Below are 20,559 nucleotides of genomic sequence, written 5' to 3'. Positions count from 1 at the left end.
TGCAAGTAGTGAGCTTCTTGACGTGGACTTTCTAGAAAAGCAAGAAGCACTCTGAACTGCTAAGCTATTTCTCTAGCCCCTTGTGTCTTGCTTTGATTTGTTTTGAATAGATCTCGCTGTAGAGTAACTTTTACTCCCAGAACTTTCGATCTGTCAGGATAGGGTCCCACCTGCTACCGTTGTCCCTTGTCCTTCACTTCCCCCCCCTTTTTTTTTAAGTTATGCTCTCTCGTTTTTAAAGATGTATTATTTAATTTTGTGTGTATGTGTATGAGAGTGTACCTGGGTGCACTATATGTATGCAGTACCCACAGAGGCCAGAAGAGGACACAAGATTCCCCCTGGAGTTCAAGGTGATTGTAACCCTCTATGTGGGTGCTGGGAATCGAACCTGGATTCTCTGTAATAGCAATAAGTGCTCTTAGTTGCTGAGCCATCTCTCCTGCCCCACTCTCTCCTATTATTTACATCTTGTATTTGGGCAATCCATCCAATAGTTGGATCAGCAAAGAATACATGGATCAGGGCTCACACTGGACACATAGTCAAGGACTCCTGTACTTGACCACATGGAGCAGTCCCAGTGGCCTCTTTTGATTCCCTAGTCATCTCTTCCTGCCCCTGGGAGCCACTGATCTTAGCACTGTCTCCATAGTTTTCCCTTTTCGACAATGTTGGAGGGTTAAGATGGCACACCCTGGCAACTTTTCCAGTAGCTTCCTTCCCTTAGCAATGTGAGTGTAAGGTTCCTCCAGGTCTCCTCATGGCTTCGTAGGTCCTTCTCAGTGTTGAATACGATTATATTATCTGCATAGAGCAGCATCTGCTCACTTGCCTACTGCTAGGACATCTTGGTAGCTTCCAAGTTTGAAACATACAGTGAAAGCTGCTATAAACATCCGTGTAAGTTTCCAAGTCCTGTGGGTATATACCAAGGAGCACTGTCACCAGGTAGAGGGAAGGTTCAGTTTTATAGCAAAGTGCCAGCTCCTCATAGCATTGTTTCATGTCTACATCTTCGCCAGTAACAGCTGAGGTTCTCAGTGACCCACATCCCGAACAACACTTGACAGCAGTGTTCCCAAAGGTGGGTCTTCCCACAGGTTCATGGCTTTCCTTCCCTGCTTAGGCTTGTGTTTCCCAAGGACACTGACATCCCCCACCCCTTTTTAAGGCCAGGTCTCCTAAGTACCTTATACTGACTTGCAGCTTGCTATGTAGATGAGGCTGCTGTTAGAACTCATGGCGATCCTCCTGCCCTGCCTTCCTAGAATTGAGCTGTGTTAAGTCCAGCTGACAACTGCTTCTGTTGTTGTTTTAGAGTTTGTTTTGGTTTTGGTTTTTTGGTGTGTGTGTGTGTGTGTGTGTGTGTGTGTGTGTGTGTGTGTGTGTGTGTGTGTGTTGCTTGCTTGCTTTATTTATTTATTTATTTAGCCTTTTTTCCATCTGTATGTCTTTTTCACCTCTGAGTTCTTGCTTGTTTTTTAAATGACTTTCTTACTCTTTCTTGAGTTTAAGAGCTGGTTTATCACCCTTATGTACCCAGCAGATCTTATCAAAGATTCCCCCCCCCACCCCGAGTCTGGCTTTTTTTATTTTCTATTAACCCTGTGCCTTTTGCAAAACAGTTTTAATTTTTTAAGATTTATTTTATTTGATTATTCTGGGTTACATAAGACCATTTTCATGAAATCGTATAATGAACTCTGAGCTTATTCCTCTGGTAGCTTAGTACCCTCCCCTGTGTACACCTCCTCCTTCCCTTTAGGAAGCTTTGTTCCCAAGACAATTTTGCTTTTACTTTCCTTCCATCTACACATATATGATTTCTTTTCAATTTGTAAAGTCTATGACCCACAAATGAGAGAAAACACAATTGCCCAAGACAGACTTTGTTCATTTGCTATATCTGTCTCCAGTTGCATCTGGCTTCCTACAATCAGCACAAATCCTTTCTTCTCTGTGGCTGAAACCAAGTCCATTGTGTGTATGGATCACATTTTTAATCTACTCCTTTGCTGACAGATAGCTAGCCGGTTCCATAACTCACCCATTGTAGCTATTGTTGCCATCAACACTGACCTGCAAATGTTGGTGACATGTTGCCTTGGGCAGATGTCCAGGAGTGATGTCCCCAAGTCACACAGTAGAGCTACTCTTAGTTCTTTTAGGAACCTCCAAGCTGATCTCCAGAGTGGCTAGACTATTTTGCCTCCCCTGCCAGCCATACAGAGGGGTTCCCTTTAATCCAAATCTGTGACAACATTTGCTGTCATTTGTTTCCTTGATGCCTGCCAGTCTGACTGAGGTGAGATTGACTCTCAATGAAGGGTTTTTGTTTGTTTCATTGTTGTTTTGGATTTGTTTTTAATTGTTAGTTTTTGAGACAGGGTTTCTCTGTATAGCCCTGGCTGTCCTGGAACTCACTCTGTAACCTGGCCTCAAACTCACAGAGATCCACTTGCCTTTGCCTGCCAAGTTCTGGGATTAAGGGCATGCACCACCACCACTGGCCTCTCAGTGTAGTTTTAATCTGCATTTCTATGATGGCTGTATAGGCCATTTGTATTCTGTCGAGAACTATCTTCTCATCTCATTTTAACATCTATTATTTGGATTTTTGGTGTTTAGGAGTTTTTAGGTTTTTTTATATATTTTAGATATTAATCCTCAGGCAGATACATAACTAGCAAAGTTCTCTCACTTTGTAGGTTGTTTCCTTACTTCCTTTTTCTGTGCAGCACTTTTTTAAGGTCATGAGGTCCCATTTGTCAGTTGTTGGCAGAGAGGCCTAACTTAACATTAGTGTATCCATGACAGTCTGTAGACCAACAATACTGGAATTAGGTCACACCCTCACAATAACAAGGAAAAGGGACCAATCAGAACTCAGATAAACAAGTACTAGATGTTCCAAATATTAAGACGAGCTTACCTGACTTGTATATAGGTTGCCAATTTCCTTGTAACAACACCAGTACCAATCCCTGTTTGACAAGACATCTGTTGTCCATCTCCTGCCCAATCAGGACTATCTCATATCTGGTTGACTGTTCCACCAGGATGCTCACCTAGGGATGAAGCATGTTTGGCAAAGTAGAAGGAGCAACTCTCTAAGGAGCTGGGCCACCTGTGGTCATCTGTCCCCTTACAACCAATGAGATTGTTAGGTAGAAGCTCCATTTCAATCACCCGGGTAACAGACCCACACTGTGGGGACCCACACCACAGAGCCTCAAGGCCTCACAGCTCTGGAGATTGGAAATCCAGGGACGGGGTGCCACTATGGTGGGTGCCGTAGGGGAGAGTCTAGTTCATACACTTCTCCCTCCTGCCACAGCTTGCGGGCACCCCAGTTCAGTGTTTGTCTCGTCTGCTCACAGCCCTTCCGGAGCCTGCCCTGTTTCCTGGCTTCAGAGCAAAGTCATCTCATTGCCGAATTTTGAGGTAAGGTCATGTCCTTGGGGACCTCAGCATGTGAAGTTCATTCTGTCACCTTTTCACACCAGCCTGCCCTTCCAGGCTCTTGAGCTCTGTCTCACTCTCCATCTCCCTTTCTCTGCCCCCACCTCCATGCCACAACCACGCAGACACCCAGAGAAAAAAGCAACACCATGGAAGAGAAGAGATTCGGGGATGGAGAGACCTCCATCTACTAAACAGAAGAGGACAGAGAGTTGTCAGCAAGGGGAAGGATGTGAGTCTGAGTACTGGGCTCTGGCCCTCATAGGGGACCTCACCCAAGCTGTGCCTTTGCAGGGAGATGTCCCAGTTGTGTGTTCACACACACTACTTTAAGGCCAGTTCAAAGAAAGGCCTTCAAGGTAAGTGTGGGGAGGAGAGACAGGGATGTGTAGGGGAAGCAGGGTTCAAAGTTCAACCTAGCACTATTCCCCCCAACCAACCTTCAATTTCCCTATCACAACTACTCTTAATTTTCCCATCTAGAACAGAGACAAATGAGAAACTCTATGTGGGTGCTATCTATATATGGTGGAGTGCCTCAGTGTCATTAGTTCATGGAAGGCCCTGATGAGGACCCAGGCTCATTAGTACATGGAGGGCCCTGGTGAGGATCCAGACTCATTAGTACATGGGGGTCTTGATGAGGACCCAGGCTCATTAGTACATGGGGGTCCTGATGAGGACCCAGGCTACCTCAACCTAGGCCAACTGGGGGAGAGTAGATGGGAACAGATAATCACAGATCAACAGAGGGAAAGGACTTCCTACAAATGCTGAGGTCAAGGGGTACTTATCTGACTCAGGCACTGACCTACACTCACCCTCTGGCAGATGGCTCTAGGGCCCTACCCTCACAATGTCACATCCCCAAGCCTTATGCCTGAGGCCGCTCTTTGAAAAATACTGGGGTAGGGGTTGTATCCACCTCTGTCAGTGTTTTGCCCTGCCACCTAGGCTGTGTTGTGATCTAGGATGCCCAGATCTATTCCCATCTAGGACAGCTGAAGAGAGCATACCATCTTGGTGCACCACACGGCTAAGACTCAGCCTAAATGTGGGAAACAATGTGGCTTCCCCAGTACTGTTGATGAAGTTCTGATGACAACCTAGGTCCCTGTGTAAGTTGACGATTGCACACTGTGCCAATGGGGCACTAAAAGGGCAGCAGGGATGGAGGAAGGCTTGTGTTCAAGGGAGGCTGACTGACGATCCACACATTGGAAACCCCTATAATGCCAAGGGCGAGCAGGTGAGCACACAGAATCAGCCAGGCCCACCACCAGCCTGCTCCTCTTGGCTCCCAGCTCTCTTCCTGCCCATATCGATTTTTCACTGTGCTGTTTATTAAATGCCTAAACTCTCTCCAACAAGAGCTGGCTTGGCATTCTGTAATCCTGGGGGCTCACTAAGCCCAGATGTGGGGCCTGAAGGGGCAGCTGGGGCAACCATTTACAGAGGCCTTGAAGCCCATAGTCTCAGCTTTAGGAACCAGGGTGGAAGGTTGTCTAGTGTGGGCAAGATGCCAAGCCCAGAAGAGAAGCTTGATAAGCTGTATGACCACAGTTGGTGTCCGTCTTCAGGCTGTGACACCAGGGAAATGAGGACAAGGGATCAGTCTGTGATTATAGATCTTGGATCAATGAATAACCTAGATTCAGGGCTCAATTAAGCGTTCTAAATATATGCCCAGATTTAGAAATTAAGGATGAGTATATAACCAGTGATCTGTGATCAGTATATACTCTGAGCCATCTAAATCAATGAAAAGTTAGGGATTAGTATAAGAGTGTGGATCAGCCTGTACTCAAGAATCAAGGCTCAGTCAACTAACTCGAAGCAGAGCTTGGTCAGTGGGCAGGGATTAATATGTGACCAGTGCCCAGACTCAGATGGTAACAAGGTCAGAGATTTCTCTAGGGATCTGGTCAATGGTGGAGTGCCTGCCCAGCATGCAGGAAGCCCTGGGTTATATCCTTAGCTCTACATACACATAAAGCTCTTTCTAGAAAGAGAGTCAATGTTCTGTGTGCTACATAGATGGGAACAGCTCTCTGAAGTGCCTTGTGCTCTCCTTGGGACATTTCTCCTCCTTCCCTTTCTGTCCTATCAGCCTTGAAGACCTTCAAAGGACAGATACATGACTCAGAGCGCAGACTCTGGAGTGCATCCTAGACCCTGGCTATATGACCTTGGACAGTCATCCTCCCCCCCCCCCAACTGCATGCAATTCTACCCGATTTGGAAGGGGGCCCTTCCTTGTCATCTCCCCTAGCTATGTGAGGACAGAGGAAGGTAGGGAACAAGACAGACAGGCCAATGAAGATACTGAGAAACCTTCCAGAACATATATCTAGGCCTCACCATTTTCAGGGGCCTTTATGGCCCCAGGGGACCCCCATACTCCAGCAGGCTGAAGTGTTTGCCACCTTGCCTCTCCCTGACCTGCATTCAATGTGCTTGGGCCCTGAGGGGTGTTGGGAAACCCGCTGATCACACCAGGTTTGCACTCTGAGAGCTGTGACAAGGAGTGTTTGGAAATAGCTTGAGCTCTTCAGGGCAGATGGAGCAGGTCCTGAGGCATGGACAGGGGCCACTCAGGTTGTATACATACTGAGCCCCTCCAGGAAGGATACTTCTACATCTGGTGGCCCTGACCCCTTGGAACGTATCCATGCATAGAGGGCCCCTGGTCTGGGCAGGACTTGTTCAAAAGGCAATTGGCCTCAAATACCTTGCCAGTGGCCAAGGAAGAAATGATTCAAAGGCCTGCCCCCCCCCCAACAAATATCCATCAATTTCTCTTCCCTTGTCATCCTCCCTGACAGCCTGCCAGAGTCCTGGCCAATTGGAACCCGTTGTGGGTCCCAGGCCAGCATCTTCCTCTCCCTGACTTTTTCCCAATGTGGAAGAAAATGTCACCTGCCTCAACTTGACAAGGGCAACTGGCCAGCGAACAGACATGAACTGGATGAAGTCCTGGTGAAGACCAGTCATGCTCCCTATAAACCCAAACACAACTTTCTGTGCACTCCTTACAGCCAAGGCACCCTCAGAAGCACATACCCTGCCTGAATCTTCCCAGGCCTGCTACTTTGTATGAGCCCTGAATTCTCTCTTCATAGGTCAGGCAGTTGCCCCAGGACTTGGGGCAGGCAACCCTGGTTTGTCTTGAGTTTTACACAGAAGAGGCAAGAGCCCTGGGGGTGTTATCTATGCAAAGCTGCAATAAGGTGCTTGAGCCATGCAGGGGTCAGCTCCTGAGGGTCAGGGTCACAAAAAGCTAGAGCCCTGGGGAGTTCCTTGCTTAATCCCCCAAACCCTAGATGCTAAGATAGCTGGCCCAGTCTACCAAAGGGATCCTCAATGGGGCTGGGAATTAACCAGGAGGATAGCCACAGTTCCAAGATTCTAGATGTCAGTGGGGGCAGGGAAGAACTAGTGGAATAAAGCCATTTGCTACAGTTATGGACCAGGCACAAGAGTCCAGCTCGGCAGACTGCACTGAGTCAGCAGGCACAGAGGTGGGGGGGGGGGGGAGGGCGGGGCTTTACGTACTAATTCAAAGACCAGCAGTTATCTGGAGCAGCCCCTCACCACACCCATACTGGGGTCAGAGGACCCATGTGCTCATTTGGTCCTGTCAAAAGTCACACAGGGAGGCATCACTATTGTTCTTGTTTGCAGATAAAGCACAGAGAAGCTGAGAAACTTTCCTGAACCCATGGGGCTCTCCATAACCCAGTTGACTGTGGGACTCACTAAGATGGCATACCTGGTGGTCCTGATGCAAGAGGTGAAAAAATGCTCAGGGCTACTCTTTCTCAGCCACCTGAAGCCACAGGATTGAGATGGGATAGAGATAGGATAAATGTCATATCGTCTGCCCTGCAGCCCTGTGAGTCTGGTAGAGCCATAATACCAGTCCAGTACAGCAGGCAACAGCTATGTAACACGTGTGTGGCTGTTTAAATTTAAATGAACTGAAAGTCAGGAAAATGAATTTCCATCCTCAGGCCACAAGTGACATTTCCAGTTTGTAGCTGCGGTGGCAAGTGGGGCATGCAAGACAAAGTGGACACCAGGCACTGCCACAATCACAGTGGAACCATGTCCATCTAGAAGCAGATGCTTCCCTTGACACTAGGACTCAAAAGCCAGGCCCTCTCTGCCCTTTGTCACCCTAAGAACTAAGGAAGGGAACTTGGAAGGGAGGTCAGGAGAGGGCAGGGCTATAAAGGTCAGACTCCTGCCTCCCCACTTATTGCCCAGAAGCCTGGGATGATGATTACAAAGTGATCACCTCCTGGAACTGCACTTACCTGTACTGACACTAAGTAGAAATGGCCTCGGACAGCACTCCCGAGACCCCATTCTGTCCCTGGCCTGGGCTGGTGTTACTAGAGATGATGAAACAATTCAAAGGTGCATGCACCACAGAAACAAAAGTTGGGCAGTTGCTCCTAGATGCTCTTGGGGTGTATTGGCTACCATTAACCCTGGCTGGCCTCAGGGTGTAGAACCCTTTCTGGAGGGTCTGTCACCATCTTTACCTGGGCCCAGGCAGGAGCAGAGGCCCTTGGGGAGAGGAACCAAGAAAGTTGCAGAATCTGAATTGGCTGGTAGCTGGGTAGGGACAGGGGTGTCTATGAAATGCCTGGGGCATACAAGGAGACCAGTGAGTTCAGGACCTCGCTGATGAGGAAACTATGAAAAACCTGCACCTAGCATCAGTTCCTCTTGACATTTTCATGGTATGGAGGCTTTAAGGCTGAGCTCGTTGCTGGTTGAGGAGGGCAGAGCTGGTAGAGGGCAGGGGCTTGCACCTGCTGAGTTGTAGAATGGCAGCACTTTGTGATCTGACCAGAAAACTTATACAAGGCATTATCACTGTTAGGTGCACAATGGGATCAACACTCAGTATGTTGCAGGATCATGGTTCAGGCTGACTAGGGTCAGAATTCAGCTTTTAAACAGAATAAGGTGTCTATGCAACCAGGACTAGGACTCAAGTCTATGACTAAGGAAGGGCTTGGTGTGTGACCAGGTTGTGAGTAGAGTTTCTGGTCAGTGAATTCAGTGTCATAGTTGAATCTAACTGTGATTTGGAGTCTGCTTTCTGCCAGGGATGTTGCTTAGAAGGTACAAAGAGGTTCATTCTCAGTGGCTGTATGAGGGAACTCCTGGTCAGGGCCCAGCTATGTGGACCTTGCTCAGTAGGAGATCATCGATTCTAAGCATTCATGGCTTCTCAGCAAGGGCCACACCCTTGGAAGAAAATAGATTTGGGTGTGGAATAGTGCCTGGTAGGTCTAGGCCAGTGTAGGTCTTGGGAGAAGAGATACTGGTGGAAATCCCCTGGTTTAGATTTATAGGATCCTGGTACAATTTAACTGGAGGAATTATTTAAAGTCACTTGTGTTGAGGGGTAGGGGGTGACAGGTGTATGAATGGCAACCGAGGCTACAGCTGGGTTGGTTTGTGGATGCTTCGGGGTGGCAGTCCCTGACTCTGACATTCCTCTCATCTGAAGAGGGGGTGAGGTCTTACCTTGCACCGTCTGGACTCTGGGTCAGAGGCTTGGGTGAGGGGGAGTTGTTGAAAGCAGCAGGTCAGTGGGGCAAGAATGCCTTCCCACTCAGGGAGAGGAAGGTTAGGCCTCTTGCCCTTGCCCTCCCACAAGAGGCCTAGTTTGGGAGGAAAGACTACTTTTCTCTGATGGCACAGTTCAAGGGGGTCTCAGCCTTGCTCAAGAGCCTTCGGGCAGATCCCAAATTCCTGCCAGGGAGTTCTGCTGCCCTCCCCCATCAGCAAGAAACAAGTGTGGAAAGCAAAGTGCTTAGATCCTGACTCATAGCCTCACTGCTGCTCAGCTGCCTCTTGGCCTGATATCAGAGGCCCCCTGGTGACCACAGGCTGCTACTGCAGCTAGAAGACCAAAGCAGGACTAACCTCCAGAGACTGGAAAGTTAAGAGCCCCCCCCCCCCACAAGAACAGATGATGGTCATCAGGGGCCTTCAGGGATACTAACTCCCTTTTGTGATTTCAAATGCCTTTGGAAGAAGGCCCCTTCTCAAGAAGGCTAGGTGGATATGGTCCTGATGAGTAGGATGGGCTGGGAAGGACCTTGCTGGACTTTGATGTGGCCCGGCTATCGGTCCCTGGAGACACCCTATAAGTTGAGGCCTTGCAGGAGTAACTGGTGTGTACAGAGTGGCATGTGCAGAGTGCTTGGGAACATAATTGACTTGAGGTACCCCCCACACACACACAGTGGCATAGGAATGTTGACTGTGTCATTGATGGAGGACACTGATTAGAGGTTTTGGTGGAGGCTTCAGGACAGTAGTGTGAGAGCTGACACACACCCAGGGGGACAATGCTGACATGGGTTGTGAGTTTGTGTTGTTGGCAGTGGCCCTAAGGGAGAGATGCAAACAGCTGGACCAGAAGTGTCTCGGGTAGCAATGGCATCAGTGATGGAGAGTGTAAAAAGTAGTGGATCCTAAACAAAACATCTTGAATTCAGGATGGACCACAAATTGTGCAACAGGAGAAAGGGACTCAATGCAGAATGAGAGGGACACAAGGCAACTTCCCTGAGATCAGTGCTCTGGGACACTTGCTGTCAGTCTAGACTCAGGGGAGGTGGGGGGGGGTCCAACCTTTTGATGGGAATGTGACAATGTGGTCTACAAATGTGTTGGGTCACACTCATCGCTATCCTGGGATGTACAGAGCTGGTGGGCTGCAGATTGAACGTGTCTGCTACAGAGGCCCCTTTGAACACCTAACAGGAGGAACCAGGGATCTTCTGATGGAAGACAAAGCAGCTGAAGAGGCTCATCTTCACCTATGGGTGGGAGTTGGCATGAAGGGTCACGTTTAAACCCACCTCCTTTTGGCTCTATTCCTGGCTGACTCCCCTACCCTTATCATCACAGGAAAGGAGGTCCTCCCCTAGGTAAGTCTAGACCAGTCAAATACAACTGAAGCAGTTCAGCGCTCCACCTCTGTTCTTGGAAGGGCCCCAGTCCTGCCTCTGACTCCATCTCTTTGCCCATCACTCATTCAACCCACCCACCCACTACGCATGCATCGGTCTTCCACCTGCATGGCCCGCCTATCTATGTAGCCCCCTCCCCCAGTGCCATCAACCAAGTCCCCTTTTCCCTTAGCCCTGCTCACTCTCACCCACCTCTACAATTTTACCAGGCCCCGACCTTAACGGTTACCTGTCCATCCATCCACTCTCCCGCCAGCCTCTACCTACAGTCACCTGCCTCCTCCACCCACACACCTATAGGCCTGTGCACAGCCCCTAACTCCTCTTCTCCATCCATCGTTTGTTGGTCCATCACCTCTCACCAAGATGCAGCCACTCCCCTGCTCCTGGAAGAGAGCATAGTCCCAACTCTTGGCTTTCCTGCTGCGTGGGGCAGGAGCCGGCTGTCCTAGGTGCGCGCGCCTGTGCGTCGCACCCCTTCTTCGTGATCCTGCTCCCCTCCCCCAGCCCGCCCCCCGCTCGCGCTCCCCCTCTAATGTGTGATCTGGAAGCTCTATAAAGCCTGATGTAATCCGTAATGCAGTCTCTGGCTCCCGATTCGGGATCCAGTTTCAGAGAGCGAGAGATTGGGGAGCGCCGGCAGCCGGGCGGGGGAGCAGCTTGCCTCTCTCCTCCTCCTTCCCCGCGTCCTCGGCCTCCTCCTCCTTCTCCCCGCGCCGCCCCGCCCCCGACTTCGCTCCGCTCGTCACCACCCCCCCTCAGGAAGGGGGAAAAAGGCGAGAAGAGCCGGGCAGGCGAGAGGACCGAAGCGGCGGCGCGGCCGGAGAGGGAGCGGCGGGCGCAGGCGGCGGCGGCAGCGGCAGGCGCGGCGTTGGCGGCGGCTCCGGCAGAGGGAGCGGAGCGGGCGAGCCAACCGCACAGGCGTCCGCGCCGCGTCCTAGCCCGGCTCCGGGCCCGCGCGCCCCGCATAGCCTGCAGCCCCGGCATCGAGACCCTCCCGGCGCCCGAGGGGCTCCGCCAGGCAGGGGTGGGGAGGAGCCTGCGAGCGCCCGCGGGTGCGCTCCTGGGAACGTCTCGGCGGCGGGGCCCGGAGCGGGTCGGGGGCGGCAGCGACAGTAGCCTCGGGTCCGGCGCGCTGCTCGGCCGCTGGCGACGCGGTGCGCTACGGGGGCTTTGCAAGTCGTTGGATCAAGTCCTCGTCCGCGGGGCCTCCACTGCTGGGGAAGGTAAGAAAGGCTTGGGGGGGGGGCGAGGCGAGAGGGGGCGTCTCGTGTTCAGAGAGGTTCGGGGGAAGGGTGGCCTCTCTGTCTTCCCAACTTCGCCGTTTGGGGCTTCGTAGCACCCTGGTTTGGGATCGGAGCTCGGGAGTTTAAACAAACCCTCCCCAGCCTCCTTCATCTCCAGCAGTGGCAACGGAATCTGGCAGGTCTCTGAGCGCCTGCATTGGGCGGGCTGAGGAGGGGGCACCCTGGACGTGGGAGAGGCTTCTTAGTGCTCTTACCTCCCCCTCATCCTCACCAGGCAGAGCCAATCTGGCATACTGGGCCGGGAAAGGACCCCTTGCTCTATCACCGGCACAGACCCGAGGCGCACTGGGGAAGGCGTTCCCGTGGCGCCCTGACACACAGATGCTGACAGGGGTCTAAGGGAGCCCCGCCTGGCTCCCTATGCCGGTCCAAGGAGACTCGCGAGAGAAAACCCGCTGTGTCTCCCATTCCCTGATCTTACCCAGCCCGTTACATTATTATAGGGCCCGGCTGCATATTCCCCCCACGCACAGAGATAGAGACAGGCAGAGAAACCCCTAGACTCCCCTTCACAGTTCTCACCTACAGCCCCAACAATGGCAGAGAAAGGAGACCCCGGAGGCCTATCTCCAAATTCGGAAAAAGGGCTGTTCTCGTGCCCCCACCATCACAACTGACACGCGCAAACGCCCCAGCTCTTTCCCTCCCGGTGTTCCTTCCTGTTCGGTTGTACAGGCAGAGCAGAAAGGCTGCCCTGAACTTTAGGTCAGCCAGCTGCCCTCTCCGACCGAAACAGCGGGGCTGGGCTCTGAGCATTCCCGGTTGCGTTTCTCCAGTGGGTAGAGGCCACCAGCCTCCGCTGCCGCTGCGCTCTTTCGGAGCTGCGTGCCGCTGCTGCCTCGAGGAATGATCACGGCCCCCGCCCCCTCCTGAGAGGCTGAGGGCCCGGGATCCAGCCCTTTCCCCTGGTTCTCTGTACAACCTAAGCAGAGCAAACAGTATCCCTGACCTCGGGAGAGGGGAGGTGTAGCGGATAATCGCCACGAAGCGAGGTGGTTCTAGGGCTGGTCCGAGGCTGCTGCGGCTCTGCTTGGGTCCCTCCGCCTGGCTGTGGTGGCTCCTGCTTGGTCACTCCCAGGCAACCCAGAGAGCTGCACCAGCCTGGCACCCTCTCGGGCCTGTTGGGCACCCTTACCCTTTCCACTTTTATTTTGGGTTTCCAAGTTTCTCGGAGCGCGCGGACCGGGCTAGGACTAGACCAGCCTTAATCCACTCATTCAGCGCCCCTTCCCTCCCCGAAGTCCCCATCGCGTTCCTCTCCCTTGGGTCTGGGGCGCAGATTCCTTAGCGGCAACTCCTAGGGAGTTGAAAGGCATGGAGGCGCGTGGGTGGGTACGGGGCGCGCACTCCCGCCCCAGAGGAGCCACTTGGCATACGTGTTGAGGAGGGGGTTGGGAGGTCCGCGTCTCTTCCACCCTGAGGACCCAAGGAGACCCTCTGTGCCCTGCTCTGTAACCACAAACACACGCCCCTCCTCGTGAGAGCTACTGCAGGGGCACAAACAGCAGGCAGAGGCATGGGGAGAAAGGCTGGGGTCTTTTACATTATCTGAGAAGCGGTATCCCGTATTTGGGATCCGAGAAAGCAAATGTAACATCCCCCGGAACCTTCAAGCTTTCCTTTTCTCTGAGACCCTTCCAACAGCGGCAGCAACAAGGGAGGTCGAGGAGGTAGCTTCTCCCTTCCCAACCGCGGGCGGTCTCAAAACTCTGTGCTCGGACGCTGCCGGCGTGCCATAGGGTCTGGCTTTGAGTACTGAGTACCCAAGCAAGGTCAAGCAGGCAGAGGAGGGGGCAGAGGCTCCTGGGCGCGTACCCGCGCACGCAGATTTGGAGCTTTGGAAGGGGGTGTGGGTAGCCGCCGAGTCAGTCCCGCGAGCCCGCCGCCGGCTCACGTTCCCGGGAGGTGGACATAGTGCGAGTTCGGGGATCCCGGAGCGTCTCGAGCCCGGTGCGAGGCCCTGCACCCTCCCTCTCCCCTAGCTCGCACTGCCTTCAGACTTGTTGCGCCTCGATCTAGGGACTGGAGACCGGCGGGGTAGCTTCGGAGCCCGGGAGGCTGGGGCAGAGCCCCAAGGCCAAGGGATGCGCCAGGGAGACGCGCGGATGCGCGCTGGGAGCGCGAGCAGGGAGTTTGCTGTCTCGGATCCGAGAGAAGGACGCTTGTCCCCGCCTCAATCCCGCGCGGGGGCGGAGAGGAGGCGATCTAGTCGCCTTGGTCGGCTCCATACCGCACTCCAATGGACCTTGAGCCGCGGAAGGGCCACCGCCAAGTTGCAGAGCCCTCCAAGACCCTTCCTTTGCTCAGAGGCTCTTGGGCCTCGGTAGCTGAGACCGCGAAATGGGAACGCGCATTATGTTCTTGGAACGCTTACAGCCCCGACCCCTCGCGCCCATCCAGAGATCCGACGTTCCGGGTCCGCAGTGTGCTGGTTCTGCAGCGTCCAGGCCCGCCGGTTTCCGAGGCCGCTCTGCGCCTGCGGACACAGCGGTTAGGCCAGGGAGCAGCGGGCCCCAAGCAGGGCCCGGCGAGCGGCAGGGACCTGGACAGCTTCCTATGGAGTCCTCGTCTCCTGGCTGCCCGCCTAGCCCAGTTCTGCCTCCTAGAGCGGGTCTGGGGACGCGGAATCAGTCCCCAGGGGATGCCATGGGCTCCAGGCCCAGGCGACCGGCGCCGGGCTGCAGTGGTGGAGGGCGGGAGGGCCCGGCGCGCTGTCGCGGACGACCAAGAGAGGGCGCCCGCGTTGCGCTGCGCCGCGCCGCGCCGGCCCTGCCCGCCCCTTCCGTCTCCTCTGCCGCGGACCCGCGCTCCAAGCCCCATCTTAGGCAACCCCCAGCCGCTCTCTCTTGTCCCTTGGTTCCTGCAGCCAGAGCCAGTGACGCATCCGGTGTTTCAGATTGTGCCTGCATCACCCTCTCCCAACTCGCCTGGCTTGTGAGTGCAATGCACAAGCGTGACTGTGTGTTTGTGGGCACGTGTACATATGTGTCAAATGATGCACGTGCGTGTGGGACAATCTGCAGCCTGCATGCATATGTGTGCATGCATGCAGTTTTCCACGTGTGTGCATGTACTCCCTCTACATAGAATGGGCTCTAGCACCCTCCCATCCTAAGCAAGTCTGAACCTGAGAATTTTGTGAACCCCACCATGCCTGAAAGTCCACCCTTAGGGTCCTTGTGCCGCCTAGGGTACAACTGCGCCAAAGCATAGAGCTGTGAATTCTGGGTAAACACTGGGCCTGTGGGACCCTGTGCACAGCCCACATAAACACAGAGGAAGTCCTGCACACCAAACACCAGGGTGCCCATTGTACAAACATGCAGGAAGTATAGCTGTGAGCAAAACCAGCCCCATGCCCCCCCCCACGCACAGAGTTAGTGGGAATATAGGACAGGGGTCTGACAGGCTTCTGGGGCTGAGGTAGCCTAGAGGTGTAGCTCTCGTAGGAGAGTCCCAAGAGTGTCAAAACTAAAGAGCCCCCCAACAAGAGTAAGGGAGTGATAAGATCGGAAAGATTTGAGGGGAAAAATGGCTGTACAAAGGTCCTGGAAGTATGGCTGCAGATATGAGGACTAGACAGAATCCGAGGAGGAAGATGAGGGAAAGAACCCAAGAACCCTCCTTCAACCTAGTAGACTTCTGAGAGCCATAGACAGGATTGGCACTTGGGCTGATAGACATGCCAAAGAGATAGTGGGTATGCCTTTGGGCAGTGGGTCTCAGGGGCACCAATCGGGAGATTAATCACATGCTCTTATGTATGAGGCTGCCACACCCATGGCTGCGTGGCACAGGAGGTATAGGAAAGTTTGTCACACACGAGAGTACCTAGGCTGATGTGATCCAAAGTAGCCCACATGCCATTTGCAACAGACATACAGATATTCCATAAAGAGATACACGGGGCAGGAGAGGAGGGCTTGCACACCACTGCCCAAAACCCTATGCCCACTGTGGACTCACTGGGCCTCATGTTGGCACAGGCAACACAGCAAATAGAACATATTTCACATGTGCCCATGTGTGTAGGAATGTCCTGGGGGTGGGGAGGTTCTAGGGATACACTGATAGTTGGGAAGGTCCATGTCACTTGCTTCCAGAATATCCAGGCTGGGGAAGATTATGCCTCTGGCTTCCTGCACCCTCTGTCAGACAGACTGTGACTGTTTGCATTCTACAATCCATATACACACTCACCTCCTTGTACCCTTCCTTCCCTCCTCACCTTCTGTTCATCATCAGATGGTATCATCTTGGTCTCTGGGGTTTTTCCATCTCACCCTAACCATCACCCCAACATCTCATGTCCACACACAAGGGCCCACCATTGCCCCACACCATCACCCCTCCACCCCTCCCTCAGAACTGTTTGAGGTTCCCAACTTGCCTACCATCTAACATCTCACTCCCTGGAGGTTTATGGGTCCAAGCTAGGTCAGGAGTGCTGAGGGCCACTCAGCCTTGCTACTGTAGGACCTGAAGCTGCTGTTGCTTTCTTGAACAACCTACAGGGGTTGGTCTTCTGAGCTTGCTAGTCCTTCCCAGAGATAAATGACATTCTGACTCCGCCAGGTGGATTCTAGGGAACTTAGAGGCAGGGTTAGGCCATAAGAAGGGCCCAGGAAGAGGATGGCAAAGCCCTCATGCCTATCTCACTTGACTGACGACCACTTTTGGGGAGCTGACTTTCAGCTGGGATATTGGGTTGAAGGGCATGTGGTGTGTCAGAACAATAGAGAAAGGTCCGCAGTGTATGGCCCTTGGGATTCTCCAGGCCATGTGAAGGCAGGCTGGACTTGAGTGGCTGCTCTTGACAAGCTTGGATGTGGGGATACTATGGGAAGAGCACAAGTCCCAGACCTACCCACTGACATCCACGCTCTGACTTTCCCATGCCCCTCCCTGCACTCACAGTAGACCAGGGGTCACAGAATGGAAACCTCACCATGCTTGTTGGCACTGAGACTTTGGATGAGCAACTGCCTTGACGATGGTGCCTTGACAAGGGATTGACAGAGCATGGGCTTACAGGGTGCCCAAAGTAGAGAAGGAAGGTCAGGCCTGGTGGCATGTGTTTCAGAATCTGAGTGGGGGAAAAATATGACTTCAGTGCTGGGGAGTCTGTATCCTGCTTAGCCATTCATATGTACTGTTCAGCCAACTGTTTGCCCACTCGGACGTATGCCATGTGCATACCACACTGCACACAGTGCCACATGCACACTGCACCCACAATACTCTCACATGAGCAGGCACACACAGTTACAAGTCAGGGAGCAAGCCCTCACTGTCCACACACATGTACAGACACACATCCTCATATATGAAGGTACACCTGTACACTGTGTGACTCATGCCCTACCTGCACATACAAACCAATATACACATGCCAGGCACACACATCATGGCTGGTCCGTGCTTAGCTGCCCATCTGGAGAATATTTTCTCTCTTCCTCCCTCTTGTCCTCCCAAGCAAGCTGCTCCCAGTTGCCCTTGGAGGTGGCTGGAGGGGCTCTCCATGCCATATCCTCCCCCTTCATCCCCCTCCGAGTACTGTCTTAATAAGGTGACTCCTGTTGCAGTTGGAGAGGAGTGACCACTTAGGAAACTTGTCAAAGGTCCTGGCTCAGGACCATCCTTCCTTCTCTCCTCTCTACCTAGCACCTGAGCTCTGCCAGCAGGAGTCCTGCTTGTCTGCCATGTCTTTAGACCTGCCCTGGATTTCTTGGGCTTGAACAGCAGGAAAGAGACTTGGTATGGGCACAGGCCAAGACAGTAGGGCATATGGAGTGCCTTCAGTTCCAGGTGGGCTGGGGTGATGGTTACTAGACAGGAAGGGTGCAGCTAGGCAAGGGTCAGAGTAGGAAAGGGATAGCAGTCTCTTTCTTCCCAAGGGACCTGGGACCATTGCTCATCTTCCCTGTGGTGGAGGTGACTGTTGTGTCGCCCTCTCTGAATGGCCTAAGTCAAGGTGGATTCTGCGCTGGCCTGGAGGAGAGCTGGACCCAGGCAAAGCCCCTCCAGACGCTGCCAGAGTGGTCCCATGTTCTGTCTGACCTTTCTTCCTGGCACACCAGCCTAGTTTTCAGCCACATCCCCTGAATGGTTCCTGTGTCGTGGAGGGCAGTGGCTTACCAGGGCTGATGAACTGAGTGACTCCTGCTTCTGTTTTCAATCTCCTGTCCCGTGTCCCTTGTGGGACAGATGTGTGGGCCACCCCACCTCTTTGCTGTGCATGGATCCCCAAGAGGCCTTACTGGCCCAGGCTGCACCAGGCGAATGGGCCTGAGGCCATGGCTGGGGAACCAGCATGCAGATACCGTCTTTGTCTTTGTACCTCCGGGAAGGGGCGGGGGATGTCTTTCACAGATGCTTGGCCCTCTCTGGCCCTGTGTCCTGAGGGCTTTACACGGTTGCCTTGGGCCCACATCGCAGGCCCTGGTAGGGCTCCACAGGCAGGTGACAGGACCACCTCTGTAACTGGTGACTTAGGTCTGGGAGACCCATGGGAGCGGGGATAGGGGAAATACCATGAGCAAGGATAGGGGGAGTACCACCCCCCATCTCCTGGGAAGTCCTCAGTGCCCAGGGTGCCTGCCCCTCCCCCATTGCAGCCTCATCTAGAACACAGGAGGGCACTGTTCAGAGACCATAGGACTACAGAGTGGCTTTTGTGGCTGGTGTCTAGGATGCCATTGGCAGCCTGGGGTGGGGAGGGGACACAAGGCCCAGGCCCCTGGTTGATATTTTGATATGGGGCTAGGGCAAGGCCTTCAGAAAAAAATGTACACACTGAGGCTGGAGAAGGACCTCTGACAGCATTTTATCCAAACCCCTGGAACATGATGTGAACAAGTTTCTGGCTCTCATTCTCTCTCTCTCTCTCTCTCTCTCTCTCTCTCTCTCTCTCTCTCTCTCTGTGTGTGTGTGTGTGTGTGTGTGTGTGTGTGTGTGTTGTTGTTGTTGTTGTTGTTGTTCTTAAGTTTACACTGGAGTGGTTTCTTCCTAGGCTAGACTGGATCTAGATGGTAATCTCTGGTCTTTGGGTATGGCCTAGAGCAGTTAACTCCTGCCCCCAATGCTCCAAAGACTTGAATCTAGGGTTATGAGGGGGCCATTCTTATTCTTGCCTGCAGGTGGCGCTCAGGGAGCCAAGTCATCAGATCCCCTTTCTCCTCCCCTGATTCCTGCTCTCACCCTACCTGCTAAGGCATCTATGAATTCCATCAGTGGTTCCTCCCCATTGGCACCCTAATACCACTCTCCCCCCCACCCCAAGGCTTCTCTGAGGGCCCTAGAATATTCTGTGACATGTAGAGGCGGGCCAGCCTTCTCTGCAGAACAATGGTGGGTAGATACTAGGAAGAGATTCCTGGAAGTAAAGAATTTGGGCCTTGGAAAAGGTATTGGGAGAAGGGGGCCTATGGAGGATTTGGTTCAAATTGGACTTTGTCTTTGGGAACCAAAGTGGGTAGAAGGGTATATAATATATACTTCCCAGTGTTACTCAGACCTGAATATGGAAACTCTACCAGAAAAGTGGCCTGTGGTTTGAGGGAGAGGGGAAAGACAGTCACCCCCTTTCCTGGAGAGGGACAATAATGGCCTGATTTTAAGTAGGGAACATTTAACCCAATGATCCCTCAACACTTGGTATGGCAAGCATGGACCTTCTCTAGCCTGTTTTGAAGCTTGTGGCCTGCTTATGACAGGCCAGACTGCCTTTGCAGTTCCTGACGGATGGTTGAACCATCTCTCCGGGGCGAGACTGGCAGGAACCTGCAAAGGATGCCAGGCATTCACTGGGGAAGTACAGAGCACGGCCTTGGGAGGCGTAAAACTTGGGAAGCCTGGTCCAGGCCTGGGGAATCCAGGCACCTTCTCAAGGAGCAGTCTATGGAGGGGAGGGACACAGGCTAGGTAGAACGGAGGATCTCAGTGCATGCTACAGTGGCTGCAGGGCCACTTCCTGTGGGAGAGCACATGACTCAGCTATCCTCCTACCCTAGCTCCTGGCCACTGAGATTTTCTGAAACTTGCTGCCTAGGTGAGTCCTCCTTTCCCAGCCTAACTGGCTCCGCTGCATATGGGCAACTGAGAGGGTGTGCCTCTGAGGCTGAGCTGTCCAGCACATTATAGAAACACACCTTGCCTGTGCTTGTGTAAATACACATATGTGGCATGTGTGAATGCAGCCACACAAGGGACACATGACTGCTCCACCTCCCCATCTGAATGATGGCAACCAGCTGTCCCCAATTGCCCACAGTCATTGTCTGTGACCTTCTGTCCTTATGGATGAGGATTTCCTCCCTCTCTCCTTGTCATGTGTCCCCTGAAATCACAGAGGCCTGAACCACAACTCTGAGAAATCCACTTCGGTTCTCTCTTCCAAGATGCCAACCTTAGGTTCCTGAGCTTGACCTAGCCTGTGCCTGCAGGGAGCCAAGCCCTGTTGTGTCCTTCTCAGAGTTCTCTATTAGAGGGCTTGTTTGGGCTGAGAAAGATAAGAGAAGACTTGTGGGAGGAGCCACGCAGGTGGCTACAGACCTCTGCTGAAGGGCCACTGGGGACAGGCTTGGTGGGGCCCAGTGTGTTGACACTCAGATTTCTTCCTGGGCCTATCTTGTGACAGAGGACAGCAGGGCCCTACTATGTCTCTCTCTTATGTGGCTGTGATGTCCCTGGGCCAGCTGTGCCTTTTCCAAAGCTGGGGGTGGGGCAAGCTCAAGTCTAAGGTGTTTTAGGGCAGTGGTTCTCAGCCTGTGGGTCACGACCTC

General features: G+C 53.1%; 2 protein-coding genes across 11 annotated transcripts in view; both read left to right on the top strand.

Moving 5' to 3' along the window:
• The window catches only part of Psca (prostate stem cell antigen), a 1,185,392-nt gene that overhangs the window by 985,864 nt on the left and 178,969 nt on the right, over positions 1-20,559 (top strand). The window lies entirely within an intron of this gene.
• Adgrb1 (adhesion G protein-coupled receptor B1) overlaps positions 11,408-20,559 on the top strand; it is a 67,587-nt gene continuing 58,435 nt past the window's right edge. For all 10 annotated transcript variants that reach the window (XM_051202681.1, XM_051202673.1, XM_051202680.1 and 7 more), the window contains exon 1: positions 11,408-11,695. The gene's annotated coding sequence lies outside the window, so the exon portion shown is untranslated. The remainder of the gene's footprint in view (positions 11,696-20,559) is intronic.

This window comes from Phodopus roborovskii, unplaced genomic scaffold, assembly GCF_943737965.1.
Source record: "Phodopus roborovskii unplaced genomic scaffold, PHOROB, whole genome shotgun sequence".
NCBI lineage: Eukaryota > Metazoa > Chordata > Mammalia > Rodentia > Cricetidae > Phodopus > Phodopus roborovskii.
This window is presented reverse-complemented; position numbering and strand designations above follow the sequence as displayed.